This window comes from Phoxinus phoxinus, assembly GCF_949152265.1.
Source record: "Phoxinus phoxinus genome assembly, chromosome: 2".
Lineage (NCBI taxonomy): Eukaryota > Metazoa > Chordata > Actinopteri > Cypriniformes > Leuciscidae > Phoxinus > Phoxinus phoxinus.
In genome coordinates, this window is record NC_136877.1 from 7,896,890 (window position 1) to 7,914,810 (window position 17,921).

The 17,921-nt window shown below is 39.8% G+C and overlaps 1 protein-coding gene across 1 annotated transcript in view; it reads right to left on the reverse strand.

Annotated features, from left to right (window-relative positions):
• Positions 1 to 17,921, reverse strand: part of zfhx3b (zinc finger homeobox 3b) — a 431,922-nt gene that overhangs the window by 160,715 nt on the left and 253,286 nt on the right. The window lies entirely within an intron of this gene.

The following is a 17,921-nucleotide window of genomic DNA, read 5'->3' on the forward strand; positions in this document are numbered from 1 at the left end:
CCTTTTATAAAGCAGAGCCGAGAGGAGGTGAGGCCATTGTTAGTTATGCTCCGTAAGTGAGTGCAGATTTTTCGCTTTGCGTGCTCGTTCCCCCTGAGAAAGAGCCGGCTAAATCTCTTTCAGGAGGGGAGGACACAGAACAATATGGCTTCTATCAAGTCTTTTGAATTCTGTAATAAGCTGTTTTAGAGAACAGAAAATTAATATATAATTATTTTTATTACTGCTGCAGGACAAAACCTTATGATTTTCCAGATTGTATTAAGTAATAAATGCATTTATTTGAGTAATTTTTCCTCTCGTGGCATTAGAGGCTCTGTCTCTCCATAAAAGAAGAAGAAGAGAAGAAGAAAAAAAAGAAAAACGAAATTTCCGGAGAAACTTAATTTCCCCCATAACCAGAACAAGACATATTCCTGTAATAACATGCATAATTGTGCACTCTGCGGAAGATCTCTCATACACAACAACAAAGCCACTTAGACAGTACATATTTATTCACATGTCAGTTCCAACATTGAAAGAGAAAAAAGGAGGAGGGAAAAGCAAAAGGGAACGCCACATGGGGCTGGGATAGAAAGCCGAGTAAATGTGTCTATCATAGGCTATGGCTCTGACAGCTCTCGCCTGTGCTGCTCGGGCTTCAGTTGAGGGAATAAAGGACAGAGAAGGAGACAGACTGTGATTTCTGAACGGTCCCCCTGGAGTCGCTTCTATTTGGCAACATTTTTATGATTATTTTTTACCTCTGTGGATAGAGCAGGGTTAAAGATGCTGTTTAATTGTTCCCAAGAGCTCTTATTAAGTTGTTGATGAGGAGCTCCAGGGAGAAGCACTTAAAACTGCAACAAAAACAAGCAGTCGAGGCAGGCACACGTGTGAGGGGACGGAGGAGGAGGTGCGACGGGTATTCCGAGATTGATGATAAATGGATGGAGTGCGGAGGTCTAAACTCTTCCGACGCCGGCTTACAGTACGTCTGGTCTCTCTGCGCCAGGGCCGAAACTCTTTAGGCATAGAGGGGGACCAGTCCCTGCCGATGATTAGAAATTGCCAAACTGTTCCCCTCAATATTTGATATTTTTGATGCTACTCTGCAACACTTCATTAGGCACTGCTCTGTTTGTTGTTTGGATGACAAAAAGTTAGTCTGCCTCATTGATTGTCAATGTCAAAAAGAAAGTTTCAATGGTGAAAGAGTGAGGTAAGATGTAAGTAGCCAAACATTTAATATTTCAAATTGTTTTATGATAGAAAAGTTAAACAACCAGTGATGCAAACCACAAACTGTTTTGCCTTGTTGAAATATATTTATGTGATTCATGTAAATTGTGTCTGAATGTGACATTTCAGGTATACAATTAAGATTGAATGTGTAAATATAAAAAAATATATATTATGTGCAAGCTCTAGTCATTCTAGTCTAAATTCTGGTCATTTAATGATCTTTTTTCCCTTTCTTTATTCTTATATTTTATATATATCTTTGGCGGCCTGGCTATCTGGCCAATGACAGATGGGTTTTTTAAAAACATTGTGTGATGCTAGTATTACAGAAATTATGCTCTACATATAGTTCTACACATACAAACAAGTGATCAATATTGATCAAATGCCTGACTGGAATAAGAAACACTATTGTACTGTACTGGTTAAACTTGGACAACACTAAGGCCAGATTTACTAACAGCTTCCACTAGCGCAAACCCTCTTTTGGCATTTAAAAACTGCAGTTAGGATTTACTAAAGACATGTAGAGCTGCAACAGGCTTGGGCAGGGCTATTTTTGCGGATTACCTCCGCATATGCAGTTGTGGGAGTTTCCCTTTCAGACGGAAAATTTACGGGAGGAGAGTATTTAAACGAAACGTGAGGTGATTTACTAAGGTTTGTGCTAGTTAATTTACAGATATTTGCACAATTATTTACCGCCCCCCCCAAAAAAGCACATCTTAAACCAGATGCTAATTTGCGCTTCTCTTGGTAGATTGCATTGGACATTATGGAAATTATCCGGCTGTGTCTGTATCTTTATTGTGCACGGTATCAGTAGATCACGAGCAGAACTTTCAACTCCCATTGGCTAGTGTTGTCCAATAGCGCTCAGACGCCAATTTGACCTGTTTAGTAAATCTGGCCTTAAATGTTTCTAGAGCAGTTCAATCGCGTGGGTGTGTTGTAAACACATGCATCCTGAAAAGCACCTATGTTGTGCTTTCTCGGGCCATACCTCCCCATTCGCACCTTCTGCACTGGGCAGACTGTGGCCTTACGCTGGGTGGAGCAGCGGAACGGATCTGGATCAATACCCCAGCCTGCAGCGCAGCAGGGCCGCGGGCCATCCCTGACCTGGGCTATTGATCAGCCGCTCCTCGGCTGCCAATAGCAATGTGCTAGATGTGACACAGGGGCTGAGAGCAGACAGGCGGCTGAGGGATGGGGGAATGTGTATCGCCAGTGGCAGCCCCACAGCACACTGAAGATAAAAGTCAATTCCACTTAACCAAATCACTGACAACTAAATAGTTAGTGGACGGAGGAATGTGCAAGGTTTCAGGTGGTGGCAGCTGGCTCCACAGATGACTGGGAAGCCGGGATTCCCAGGATTCCCCTCACCTGCAGTGGGAAAGCCCTACAGTAAATAGTTGTGTACCGCATGACCAGGTCTAATCTATGGAAGCTTGTTTCCACCACGGAAAACAATTTAAAAGATATTCGCGACTTTTTATCTTGCGATTCAGACTTTCCCCCCCCCTCAGAATTGCACGTTTATACCACGCAATTCTGATTTTATAGCACACAATTGCGAGAAAAAAAGTCATAATTGCAAGATATCAACTCACATTTGCAAGTTATAAAGTCAGAATTGCGAGATATCAATTGCGACTTTATATCTCGCAATTCTGACTTTTCTCAGAATCGTGAGATATAAAGTCACAATATAAATACAATAACATTTCTATTCAACTAAAAAATTTTTTATTAAATTAAGAAATATTTAAATTGGTACATTTCTTGGTAAATTATTTAGACATTGGGCACTCGTCATATAGATTTAAAGATCTGTGCATGCTTGCGTACAGCACTCTCAGGCGGTGCATCTAATCCATCTTCCAGGCAGCCATTAGCAGTCCATATCAGAGTAGTTTACATGTCACTTTACTGCTCCACTGCCTGTTCATTGCTATTCTGTAGCCAATGGCCTGCTTGTCCATTCAACACCTATCTAAGGCTTCATATCTCTTCCTTTAATTACTGACTGACAGGAAGGCAATACTGAACACTTCATTATAGAAGCAGCCCAAAGACCTGATGCCATAGCCCAAGTCTCTCTGGTCAGTCCGACATGCACTGCCTAGGTCAGCAAAGGTCAGTCACCCTGAATTTATCAGGCAGTGGTTGACCGAGCCCAGCCAGGTCACCGTACAGCAGGGGCAGTGACCTTGGCCGACTGCTTCCATCACGTATTGATTCAGTCGTTTATGTCAAGGCCACACTAATCACCAATAGCAGAGTCTCTAAAGGACAGTTAGGCACCAATGGATGTGTCTGCGACTGGAGAGAACACAGAGAAAAATCAGTTGCAAGGTTTCTTGCTTAAGAAAATGACCAAAATAATTGAGAAACTTGGTTTACTGTACTTTAAAGGTGTTGTCACATTTGCGACAATAGTTTCTAATCGATTTCTTAATAATTTCGCGACATATGAAGCACAGCTCACAAGTCACTTTCAAACCAAGATGCTTCCTATATGTCAATGTAGTGAATTTGCATGACCACCTTAACCCGATGTACAATTTTCATGGGGAAATCTTTAGTCCTCATGAAATTCACATTCAGCGTCATGGATTCCTATTGAAATGACTGGATTTCACCCGCAGAATTTCGCAGAGCAATGGTAAAGTCTTAAAATTAAAATTTAAATGTTTGATCATTCTGGCATTACTTACTCATGACTTTCTGTCTTCTATGGAACACAAAAGTTAAGTATTTTCAATCCAGTTCATAAGACCAGTCTAAAAATCAGACAGGTCAGATACTTAAACTCTGATCCCAGTGACCCAGTGATCCAGTCGCAGTGGTTAACAGCCCATTGGAATGGATGATTATCTTTGAAAATGGCATATTTGACACCAAAGCGTTGGAACATGGCATATGGACTGCACTATACAAAAAAAAAGCAGGATGCCACGTCTCTTTTGCCTACCCTGAGCCAATTTAGTTTTAACAGACCACCTAAATCCTAAATTAACCAGAAACATGTGACATTAAGTGTAACTGGGACATGAATTTACATTTGATTTTCAAAACAAAACAAAAAATCTGTCAGGAATCGCCTCATCATTTCAGAACACCACTGCATGCCACTACATTCAATTGTGTGGAATATGTAACTAGTACAATAATCAGAATTTCTCCTTTTATGTTCCAGTCACACAGTTTTAGAATGGCATGAGGGTGAGTAAATTATAGAATCCTCTTTTTTGTTGTTGTCAGATATCAATCTTATAAACACCAAAATCTAATGTCCAATTAAGTTCCAGGAAATTGCATCCCTTTGAAACCAGTTTATTTAAAGGAACGCAGCAGTAATCAGCGCCTGAACAAATCAGTGTTAGATACTCTCATAAGCCTAAACTGTTTGCAAGATTAAGAAGCTGTCAGCTTCTGTGTAGACCCGGCTTCAATAGTGTGCAGGAGAGCGCTTCTGAGAAAGTTTCAGTACAAACGTGTGTGTATTTGTGTAACCGAACTTGTGTTTCCCTGTGTGTTAGCGTAGCACAGTGCCAGCTGCTCTTCAGATCTCCTTCTCGCTCAGCATCGCTCGCATTAAATGACAATAAAGGTCGGGAATCTGCAGAGCAGGAGAGACGAGCAGCCATTTCAACCCTTCTTGCTTTATTACGCTTTGTTCCGTTTAATCAAAAAAGTGATGCATACAGATAACCCCTTTTTTTTTAAAAAAAGACCTGATAAACAGAAACGATTGCATCTCTAAATAATAGATGATATCCTGGCTTCATACAGACACGTATATAAGGGGAAAATAATTGAAGACAACAATGTCCTATAAGAGACCCACTTGAGCAATGCTGATTCAGAAAGCTTCCTGACTTCAAACGCTCTGTCATAAAGTATGGATAATCCCTTAAGAAAGGCGTGCGTCTGTTTACAATTTTCTTCTAATTAAGGCTACAGAATAGGGCGATCTTTGTTCAAATTGATGTGTGTTGGTTGGATTTTGGCAGAAAACTGTACCATTGGAAAAGTGTGTGTTTGTGAGGGGGTTACGAAGTAACGAAGTAAACAATAACATCCTAATACAATCTGAGTGTCTGAATAAATATTCTTGCATCTGTCTACATATGACACACTTTCAGACAGGAAAACAGGTTTTCAAAACAACAAATTAACCGAGTCTTTTTCTTTCTTTTTTTAAACAATAACCCCTTTTAGACAGTAATCCCAGTGGTCTACCTGAATCCAAGAGTATCTCAGACACTGCATCAAAATGAAGTTTTGACCTCAATTTGTCTTGACTTCCCTCAAAAGCTGGGCACTTTCTTATCTTTGTTGTGTGTGAATTTAAATCGGTTATGGAACAAATCAATCAGCGCAACAAAGAGCAAAATAGCCCCAAAATAAGCCCCAGAAGGAAAATGGGACAATTACGTTTGGACACATTCCTCATGATATTCCCTTTAAAGGACATGTCACATGTCAGTGGCTGGATATCAACAACAGTTTAAAGAGATATGAGCGATGCGATCCCGAAGACCCACGTGATGGTTTATTTGAGGGTGCTTGAGAGAAAGCTGGATCACGCATATCTTCTTCACAGATAGACATGGAAATATCAATGGCACCTTATTAATGTAAAAAAAATTAAATAATACTAAACAAATAATGTTTTGTGGGCTGGGCGTTATCAGGACTCTAACCAACAGAGACGTTTAGAATAGTGGACAGTCTTTATCAGTTTTTTAATGACGTATTTTTATAATTAAATTTTGAATATGTAGTTACACCCTTACTTCCTAAAATGACTTCCATTAATGTTCTCCAAATAAAGGTTCATGATCAGCCCAAAACTGGGTTGCACAAAACATGCACAAAAAAAACCCCAGACTGCATTAATTATGGGTTCACTTGGAAGATATTTATATGACTTATATTTAATATTATATTTAATTACATTTTTATTTACTTTTCTACAAAAAAAACAAAAACAAAACATTAGTAATGTTCATTTGTAATGATAGAAACTAGACAAATTAGGTTATTGCTCAGATGGTTCAGATATGTGACATTCTCAAAAATCATTAAAAAAAAGCAAAATAATATTTTACGACTACCATTTGATGTAAAAATCTGGATCCTGAAATAAAACCTGTTTGAAACCACAGGTCTAATACAGCTTTAAGATCCTGAACTAAAAGATTTTGCTACATTAAAATAAATAATCATAATCATAAAAATCAGGTGGCCAAGAAAACAGCAATTGAGTACATTTTTCGTAATCGTTTTTGTGAGCAAAGCCTTTTTATCATCTTTTTGGTGCACCATGAAGCCCATCAAAAACACATTTGAAAACACTCCTTGGTTGGTTTGAAAGGCAGATAAAGGCTTAAGATAAGGAATTAAGAGTGAGATTATTGGTGAAGTTTGTGAGACAGTGGTCCATGTGTCTGTGTGGGGGAGATTTGAGGATTAAAATAAGCTGACCCTTCATATTTAGTGCCATGTGTGAGAGATTAATCTAACTAGCCCAGATCACATTAGACCTTATCATTGTGCAGAAGATCTCACTGTCGGCCAGAGCACAACCCATCCCCTGCTGTTGGATTAGTGACTGAGAGACACGTGTGTGTGTGTGTGTGTGTGTGTGTGTGTGTGTGCTGACCAAGCTTTAACTGACAAAGGATCGCACCTATACTAAAGCAGGAGAGGACCTCAAACACTTCATTAACACCTTGAGCCATGCAATCCAGACAACCTCGCCGAACGCCGATCACTCAGCTCTGCTTCGTTGGCCTGTTCTTGCCCTCATGCCAAAGAAAAAAAGAGGCAGTTCATCATTGTTCATCAATCTATGATGGTGACTAAAACCCTTCACCTGTTACCTTCTCCCGGCCTGTGTACGTTTGAACATGTCAGACACTAGAGGAAACCTTCAAGACTCTTTTGACACATCTCAACCCATAAAAATCACCTCGCTTGCCAGCTATCGGTGACTGTAAAGCCCTGGATCTGCCACCTTCACGCCACCATTGGGAGCACAGGGTCGTTGATACACTTCGGCCCTGTTTAGACCTGGTATTAAGATGCGTTTTGGTCGTTCGGATCACAAGTGGACGACGCTAAATACAGGTGTAAACGGGGTCTAAAACGTTTTGTCCTTGTCAACTATCGACCACTTCCGACCGGATTGCTTTCGTAGTGTAAACGCTCATGTGGTCGAATGCATTTCGAACAGTTCGAAACAGTTCGAAAGTTTTTACCCTTCCCTCAAAGAAATCAGGACAGAAGTGATTGAAAGTGGACACAAGAGATGGATTAAAACACCAGGTGTAAAGGGAATGTGTCTCCCTCGTCTACTTGTGATCTGATTGACCAAAACTCATCTTAATACTAGGTGTAAACAGGGTCTTCCATCCATAATGTGGCTAGATGCCACTGATAACATTGATAAAAAATGAGATAACGGACACTTTGTGGTTGCAACAGTTTCATATCAAATCATATTAAAGGCCGACAACTCCAGGACTGTCTTTGAAGTTGGGAGGCAATTTCGAGCCTTGTGGATTACAGAGCATAAAGCAGGGTTTATTTTTACAACCTCCATTATTTCAAATTGTAAATATTCAAATCCTAGAATAAAACCCCTGGCTAAGTGGAGACAATCTGCGAAAAACAACATAGCACACCTCAAATAGTCTGCTTAGAAAACGAAATTATTATGAAGAATAACGACGAATTCTATGTGGAGATGTGTGTGTGTGCGTGTGTGTGTGTGCGGACACCGCTGAAGCAAACCGGATAGTTTTCTTTGTGTGTTCTCGATTCGTTGTTGTCTTTATTTGTTTGAGTGTTTTGACATTATTTTGCATGCGCTGCTCTTGGCTGGAATTAATATTTTGGTGGGCTTGAATATTAATCTGGCATCAGAGCTGGGATTAGCGCACTATTGTTCCTTTACAGCTGAGCCCCCATAGCGAGATGACAAACACAAAGACAATCTTCTCTGCCCTGCATCTACAGATAACAGTCAGACCCTTCTCTCTCGATCCTTCTCTTTTCCTCTCTCACTTCGGCAGAGGAAGGGTGGCGGAACTTTCCATGGTAAATTTGCACGGCAATTGTGCCCTTAAACCATGCTGCTTCCCCCAGCTTATACTGTGCATTTTACAGAGTTTATCAAAGAATACAATGGGGTTATGCTTGCCTTGAACCATTCTTCTCCGGGCAAGAACAGTAATTTAAATGCACCAGTGCTACTGAAGGGAGCGCTTTGGAAAGGGGAGAAATGAAAACGCGTTACAGAAACGTGCCGCATTACGACATTGACCTTTCCTGTCCGTATAGTCTACAAACAGCTGTGAACCTCCTTCTTCTGGGCTCTTTGTACATCAGACGGCTGGACCGGTGCAGCCGCGCGGCATGCCTCAATAAAATATTCTTGCTCTCTGTGTCAACAGACAAACAGAAAAGCACGAACACGCGCATTCGATCTCGCGCAAATACTCTGAACGGGAATAAATACACAAGCAAAACATACACTACACTCTGTCAGACTCTAAACACATGCAAACTGCTGCTCTGGTTCTTGACGGACAACCCACTTTGTCAGATGTCCTTATACCGATGTGTCTTGCCACTATTGATCAAACATTTGATCCGTCATTACAATTAGCCTGAATAATTTCGGTATATGTGTAAGCTAGATTTATGCCTATTTGTTCACATCTTCATGGACACCACAATGATTTCCATTGTGTGGTAATATTTTTCCTTATAATTATGTCTGGTTTGCAAAAATAGGAACTGCTGCGTCTGTGTAGATGAGAGAAGCAAAGTGTATGCATGTTGTGCACACGCTACATTATGGCCAAGCACGCGCCCTTAAAATAGTAGGCCTATCTGAATAACACGCCACTGACTTTAGACTGGGTTTTTCCTGGTCTGTGGCGGAGTTGTTTTCTGAAACCGCAGAATAGCACCAGGGAACGTTTGCGTCGAAACACGCCGCCTCTTTTCACTGAACCGTACAACTTCACTCTTACGATTTGTGTAAACCGCAGTGACAGGTAGGTTTAGGGGCGGGGTCAGGGGTAGGTAATTCGTACGAATTCATACTAATTGGGCAACTCGTAAAATGTTTACGATTGAGCAAGAATTCTTACGAAATAGCCACCTCGGAAAATAAGTACGAATTGCCGTGACATCGGGTTGGAATTTCCCAGCTCTCGAGATGCATGAAATCCATGAGATTGTATAAAACCTGATGATCACATTCTCCAACATAATTTTAAAAAGCCTTTGCTTCAATGGAATTTTGTTCAATTTATTTCTTTGTTCGATGTCACAAATTATTATTCTTTTTTTTAAATAGAAAGAAAGAAAGATTTATTAGACTCCACTTTACATACATGGAAAATTTGCACCCACTTCTACACACGCACAAAACTTTCGTTCACAGAAAATGACACAGGAGTATATGTAGCTGACAGACCCTTGATTTAAAACCTCTTAGAAAACAAGAGTCTGCATGCAAGTCTATTCTTATGCCACATATTATAACACAATGGCTCACTTCCCATCTTTGCCCAAGTTAAGGCCCATGCAGCACTTTATCAAGATGGATGTCAGAGAACCGCTCAGCCCATTGGATGATCATAGACGTTCTGTCAGGGAATTGTCAATTCAAATGGGAACACTACGTGTCTTTAGTTCTGATGCACGTCTACATGTGTGACCTAGAGGCACTGTGCTACTCGAGCATTAGCAAGCACTTGTCAGAAACAGCAGGAGGGGTGGAGAGAGATGGGAAAGGAGGTGGAGAAAAAAAACTGAGAGAAATCAATGAGAAGGCAAGAGTAATATTTAACAGAGAAAACTTGGGGCATCAAACAACATATGAAAAGCAAAGGAATATTTAAACGTATAAAAAAGGCCCTGCTGGTTAGGGCATGTGCTTCAGATGTGTTGAGCCACGGCGCTCACGAGCAAAGGTTAAATAAATTGTGGCTACAAAAGCATTGAGACCAATACACCACAGGCCTGTGAGGGGAAGTAATATACTAAACAAGTAGACAGAGCTAAACTACAAGTCAAAATGAGAATTTAAAATGAGTGACGCATGGCTAATCAATGAAATGGGTGTTTACGCGTCAATCCGCCTAGATCCTCCCAGATTGGAAGGGGTTAATGGGAAATCAATACTAGAGGGATACATTCATGGATGAACTGAATAACGCAAAGGAAGAAAGGAAAACAGTGAGTGTGTTTAAGGGGAGGGAGGAGCAGATAGGGCCAATGTATTCAGTGATAGCTACAGACTTCCCAGATGTTATCCGTCACTCAAGAGAAGACTCCTGGTGACCAGATGTATATGTGACGAACACGCCATATTCTCACATTAACAGAGGAGACACACGCACACGCACACACACACAAATATTATATTTTCTTCCTCCAACAACAGTCAAACTTTAAAATAATGGCATGCTGCAGATGAATTAATTTTCCAAAATGAATTTCAGATTAAATATGCATGTATCATATTTTTAGTAGGTTATATAATAAACACACAATAAACCAAATGAACCTACATCAAAGCCTGAAGCTCAGACCTGGGAAAGTTTCAAGTAAAGCCAAGACCAAGTGTAACTTTACAATTTGCTTCAAAACTGCAAAGCTTCATGGTCTCCGCTTATGCCTATTCATTAACTCCTTAATCACTATGACAGCTGTTTATAGCATCTCCGCTAAGAGGCAGGAAATTATCAATTTATTTATTTACTGTTAACAAAGACCCTCCGCATCATGTAAAAATAAATAAACACGAGGATGATAAGGCCGGGAGAAACACAATGCCTTTAATTTGTGCAAAGCTACTTTAGGTTGATTTTTTTTTTCTTTTACCCAAACTAGCTAAGTGGATTGAGAAAAAGAGTTAACCACTTTTATCATTTGCCGAAGTGACGAATCTGCTTTTCCTTTGTATTTCCCCCTAAATGCATGTTCTGTTTCTCTCTGATAAGTTATGTTGTCTAAAAACATCCATGCTTCTCCAGCGCTTTGTTCGTCAGAGGAACTTCATACCCGGGGATTTACTAAACACAATTCATCAAAGTGGAACAGCAGTGTTTTTCTCCCTGCTTTCCTAATCCCTTTTTGCCACAGATGAGAGATTTGCTGTTCAGACTCATTAAGATTAGAAACGTTTTTGCCAGAGTTATTTAAGAATGCAAAGTTCCCGCCGAAGACCGCACAGAGTTCACGGAGAAGGGAAATCTCATGGAGATGCTGTGTTCTTTTATAACGTGACCACCGCGTCTCGCATTTCCACGCTCCGTGTCATGCTGAGTGCTAGCTAGAGAAACGGCTCTCCGAAACACTGAACTCATTAGGACAGGCAGCAAATTATCCATGTGTCTGACAGCGGAGTTGAATTACAAAGTTCAAGGCAAACAATGGGTGAATCAACATTTCGAGAAACAGCTCGAATTGTGATAATTGAAACAGCTACAGAGCATGTATCATATGTACGGTTGGCGGCTGGGGGAAAAGGGTGCAGCGTGTGTTTGTTTTGGCGGCTGGAGTGTCAGAGTTTTGGCTGAGAGAGCTTGTGTTTTGTTTAGGAATGTAGGGTTCTTTGAGAGAGCTGCAGTAGTGGTTTGGCGTAGGAGGCCAAAAGTCCTATGACTAAAGAAGCAGAGGTCTTTGGCACAAAAGACCAAAATCTCTCTTCCTAGTGTAATAATCCTCTGAACACGTGTTACATTTATTCATTTAGACATATATATATATATACATATATATTTTTTTTTTCATGAAATTGATTAAATTATTATTTTTTTGAGCTAAGCAGGCAATGCTTGTTGAACAGGCTGAGAGGTTTTGTTTGGAAGTACCTTGGCTTGCTGGTAATATTTTGATCCAAAGAATGCTGGTTTTAGGTTTAGGAAAATAGTTATGAAATAAAAACAGTCTGAGGGGCCATTACACAGGACATGTTCTCGCATTCCATCAGCGCTATTTGTTTAATTGTTGGCCTAGGTAAATATCCACTAGATGAATGGATTTGGTTGTTACGCCACATCTCAAATTTTTTAGCATCTCACGCCATGGCTTTAACGGGGCGTCAATTTAAAGAAAAAAAACTATTTTTGAGAGGCAGTGCATCAGTGTTAGATTCAAAACAATGGATAAGCATATTCATTTTTACATATAGACAATCAATTGTATATGGGAATTAACGCACCTACTGTACTTTTTCAATTCAGTTGGGTTCGGTCTAACCTTTTATTGCATCCTATGCAAACAACCAATTAAAGGGCTACAGTATACTTGATTTGAATTAAAAGATAAATCTTAAAGGGAGAGTTCACCCCAATTGTTTTAAAATTCTGTCATTAATTAATCCAAATCTGTAAGACTTTTGTTTGAAATTTGAGAGTTTGCTGTCCCTTCATTGACAGCTACGCAACTACCAATTTGACGCTTCAAAAAGTTCATAAAGAGATCGTAAAACTAATCTACATGAATTGAGTGGTTTAGTTCAAATTTTCTGAAAAGACTCGATCGCTTCATATGATGAACAGATTTAATTTACGCTTTTATTCACATTTAACTATTTATAATGATTTTCATTTTTTTTGTGAACTATCCCTTTAAATAAGTATGTCTTAAATTTAAATGTAAATGTGTCAACTACGAAAACATGTCATATTTTCTCTTAAGACAGAAATAAGTCATGGTTCTGGGCCATTTACTATAGTAATACCATTGGCGTGGACGCTTGGCATGTGGGCATTGGGGAGCTTGTGGTCTATTAGCATGTGAGCAGGGGCAGGTTTTCAGAGGGGTGGATTTCAGGGAGAGCAGAAGTTTTTTGGCCACTCTTACACCAGTGCTGTATGAACACACAGCTTCAGTCTCGGCAGCTTTCCCAAACTTTCCAACTCCAAGTGTCGCAATCTGGTTCCATTTTACAGCTGGCCTTGAGATTGTAACAGAGCCCCTTTCTCCCCCTCCCAAACCACATATTTAATCCCTTCGCTTATGTCAAACTTAATTACAGGACCTTGTACGAAGAAATAACAAGTGTGCCTTGTAGGAGAGGGAGCGAGGGGGTTTCGTGAGGAAGAGAGAAAAATGGGGATATGGAGAAAAAAAATTAAGGGCTAAAGGGAAGGACTGAAAATCTATCAAGACATAAAACGGAGGGTAGTAGTTAACAGAAAGGAAGAAAAAAGCAGACATGCGGTGGATTTGTTACAAAAACTCTGTTTAATACCAGACAGTACAGCCAAACAGAGCTGAAAAAGAGAAAAACCCAGTTTTGCTTTTCATATTATCTAGGATATCATTTATAATACAAATTCACATTTGGAAAAGACTGACATATATCACTAAAGCTTAAAAAGAAAGAAAAAGTGACAAGGAAGGCACAGTTGCCAGTATCCAGTAAAGATGTTATGTTATGGTTCAGTAACAAATCATTTATGGATAATTAAAAAAAATTCTGAAATATATATTTCGGAAAGTATTTAATTTATATATAATGAAACAAATCGAAATGATCATGAAATAATAATAATAATATAAAAACAATATGTTTTAACTTAAACTTAATATAAATGGGCCATGATGGGTGAACATCTGATTTAACTTAAAATCAAAATATCTTTTTTGTTATTTTTAGTTATGTCAACTCTTTTACATTTCTATATTTTACATTACTTTACTTTGAATTACAATTCAAATGTCACTTTTCTGTTATTCCAATTTAACATCTGGTAGGTTGTGGCCAATTGTACATTCTAACTCATGAACTGAAAAGTTGCCAGTTCTTAAATTCCACATTTTGCTCAACCCTGCCATGGTGTGTGTAGTGTCAGAAGGACTGAATGTTTATGACTAACACAGTGACAAAACCGCCTGTAGGTATACCGTGGCTTTAGTGCTTAACATAACAAATCTTCAGAACTTTATTACCACTGGCTACCAGATTCATTCCCACCATCTGCCTCTCGAGAGAGTGTGTGTGTGTGTATGTGTATGAATTTAAGAGTATGTTTGAGTGTGTGTGTCTGTGTAAGTATTTACTATTCAGAAGTGGAACAGTCAAGAAGAGTGATGTTTAGTCTGTCAGTTTAAAACTATTACCTCAAATTCCAAAAATGTGAGCTAAACCTGTCTCACACTGACACGGAAGACAGCGCTGTGAAGAGCAAGCCTTTGAAAGTCAAAATCAATTTTCGGTGGGGTAAAACAAACGCTTCATCTGAGTTCTACGAACCGGATTTCTAACACTTCTAAAAGCACATATTCATACAATCTTTATAAGGCAAAAACAGACTAAATGCAGTGTAAAACTGCTTTGAAAGAGAAGGATGCACTGTAGAGGCTTAGGTAGAGCGGGATGAAACAGTCAGTAACTCTCCTTAGAGACACAACAGAGAGACAGACAATTACAGTCTCAAAGGAGGGCTGGAAAAAGAAGTCAAGAAGAAAGAACTCTTCTCCTCCGCCGTCAGCCTCGACTTTGCCCTGGCCTGCTGTCCGTCCTCAGTGGCCTGGCTGAAGGGTTCCCAGGGTGGTCGAGCAGCCCAGGGCAGGGCTGAAGGAGACGAGATTCCCATGCCATAGGCGGTGGGACTGGCGCGCCACCCGTAGTTATTTATAGGCGGCCTGCACCGAAGGGCCAGGAGAGAGGGCATGATTGTTTTCCTTTCCATTCCCCTGGCCCACTCACCCGGCCTCACACAAGGGTGGTAAATATATACCCAAACACTGGGAGCTGTGCAGAAGGGGGAGAGACGGGGAGAAAAAGAGAGCAAGAGACGTGTAGAGAGAGACAGAGACGGAGATGTGGATACAAGAGCGGGGATCAGTCATAGCTCTTGATGAAAGGTGTGCTTGATTTGGACTAAAGGTGAGATTCCTGCAACATTCATTACAAGCAAATGGGTGGCATGCTGCCGATAACTATAGAAAATATAGTTTCCAGAAAGCATGACTGCCCAGTAGTCGCAGATGTAAGTGCATTAATGTCAACGCATTAAACTTGTGTTTAAAGGAATATGGTTACACTTATTGGGTAACACTTTATTTTAAAGTGTCCTTGTTACATATGTTACATGCACTTAAATAACAGTAAATTATGCATAATTACATGCAACTAACCCTCAACCAAATCCTAATCCTTCCCTAACCCTATAGTAAGTACATGTAATTGCTTAATATTGCTCAGTACTACAATATATAATTACACTTTAACAATGACACCTTAAAATAAAGAGTAAACCTTTATTTTAAAGTGTCAGTTAACAGTGTAATTAAGTACTGAGTAATAATAATTAACTACATGTACTTACTATAGAGTTAGGGTTGGATTAGGATTTGGTTGAGGGTTAATTGCATGTAATTATGCATAATTTGTAGTTATTATTACAGTAACTACATGTAACATGTGTAATAATGACACTGTAAAATAAAGTGTTACTTGAATTTTTCAAACAATAACATAAAATTATGTAATTCTGTCACAACAGTAATTCAAACCACCACAAAAGTGGTCTGTATGACTTGTGCACTATATTTAAAGTCTTGCCATGTGATATCTGAAGCTCTGCAAAAAAAGAAAAGAAAAAAAAGAAAAAAAAGAAGTCTGGTCTGGAGAACCAGTGGTTGATATTCGTGACATCCTACACCAAATTTGGGTCTGCTCCTCACAGAAAGCTACAGCATTTTATGTCTTCAGAAGCCTTGGAATATAACACACAATTTGTATGAACTACTTTTTATGGTGCTTTTATCCATGGTTGTTGTATTGCCGCCGTATAAACGTTTTATGGAAAAGAGCTGCGAGAACATTCTTTAAAAATTCTCCTCTTCTGTTGTACGAGAAAAAATAACAGCACAAGGGTGATTAATAGCAATACTATATATCAAATCTCGGCTGCATGATATTAAGATGTTATAAACACTAACGTAATGAATGTCTGTGAAGCTGCTTTAAAACAATGTGAATTGTGATAAGTGCTACTGACTTCATTAAAGTAGCCATGATTTGTAACCAGCAAAAATCGGATTAACTGGTCATTTAAGCAGCAGGGATTAAATGAAGACCTTTTAGGGAGGGAATAAGAGTGAAAAGGCAAGGAAAATGAGACTGCCAATTCCTCTGGCCTAGGGACACCAAGACACCAAGACAGGTCCTGAAGACCCCTAGCAAAGCGAGACCTGGCTCAGCTCAGCGTAGACCCATTCGGCATGCATCCCCGCCAGAGCCGATCCACACGGGACCCGAGTCACCTAAAGCCACCAGCAGAGCAGCCTGGAGCGGTGGCCTCTGGGCCCTACTGCAACTGATGTCTGAAAGAGTCTGCCGGGATCCAAACATCAGCCCCTGCCCACCCCCTTTCTCCTTTTCTCATTTTCTCTCTTTCTTCTTCTCCTCCCAAGCATGGGAATTCCAGAGTGACATTATTACTATGATCAAAACAGACCCTATAAATACCAAAAGCTATGATGAATATAACAGCAATTACAGAGGCACCGATAATTAGAGCAGGAGGAGAGGCAGAGATGGAGGAGCAGGCATTGATGTGCACTGTTTTTGTGTTTTAGGGGGTATCTGAGTGTATGAGAAATTAGGGTGGTAAAGGAATTGCTGCTGATGGTATTCCTCTCAATCAGAGCCTGAGGGAACATATACTCTTGCCTTTTGCTCTATCGCTCCGCTCGCTCTCTTTGTCTCTATTCTTGCATCTTAAAAAAGGCATCAAACATCTGTTTTTGTAATGATCACTTAGCCAACAAACAATTAATGGTCTTCCTTCACAGATGTTCCTACAGTTAAAAAAAAAAAAAAAAAAAAAAAAAAAAAAACGAGACGGCCGGGGCCAGGAGCCTGTCCCAGCGGAGACCCAGTGAACTTACAGCTGCCTCTCCTACTCTTTACTTTTCCCTCGTTCAAGCCAGACCTCCATTTCCTTCCATTTCTTTCTTTCTTTCACCCTTTTTCATTCCCTCTCCCTCCTCCTCTCTGGCCCGTCCACGAAAGCATTGCGTCACCAGGATTCCAGAGCACTGGCATCTGTTTTTTTTACGCTTGTGGGAAAATAGCAGCTCATGTTTCCTAAGATGCTTCTCACATTCCTCACCCCGTCTCCAGATCACACGGGCCCAATGAGTGGGCCGCACCAGGAGCACAAACACAGCGGAACGGTCTGATAAAGTATGGCGTTTTACTAGCAGAGAACGAGCAAATACCAAATTGTTTTTTTGTTCATGTTTGTTTTCTGTGCTCAACAAGGTTGTCAAGGTGATATCTAGGACACAGAATAATTGCATATCCATGTAGTGACATTTTTCAAGTTTCATACTCTTCATTTGTATTCATTTGTATAATCAGTATTCATTGAGGTCATTTGCATTCTGGATGCAACCCAACGGGCAGTGAATTTAAAGGCTTTTTAAAGGCAGTATTAAACCATAATAGAACTAACACAGAAGTGAAATGATGTCAATGTTAAAATCAACTATTTATGGTAACAACTGGCCAAACTGACTCTAAGCTATGAGAGTCAAAAATATCAAAATCAAAGTGTAAATATGATGTATTTACAGTAAAAGAAGAATTCAGATCTTGACAGAGTCTGAAAATGTAGCATTGATTCCTTTGATAA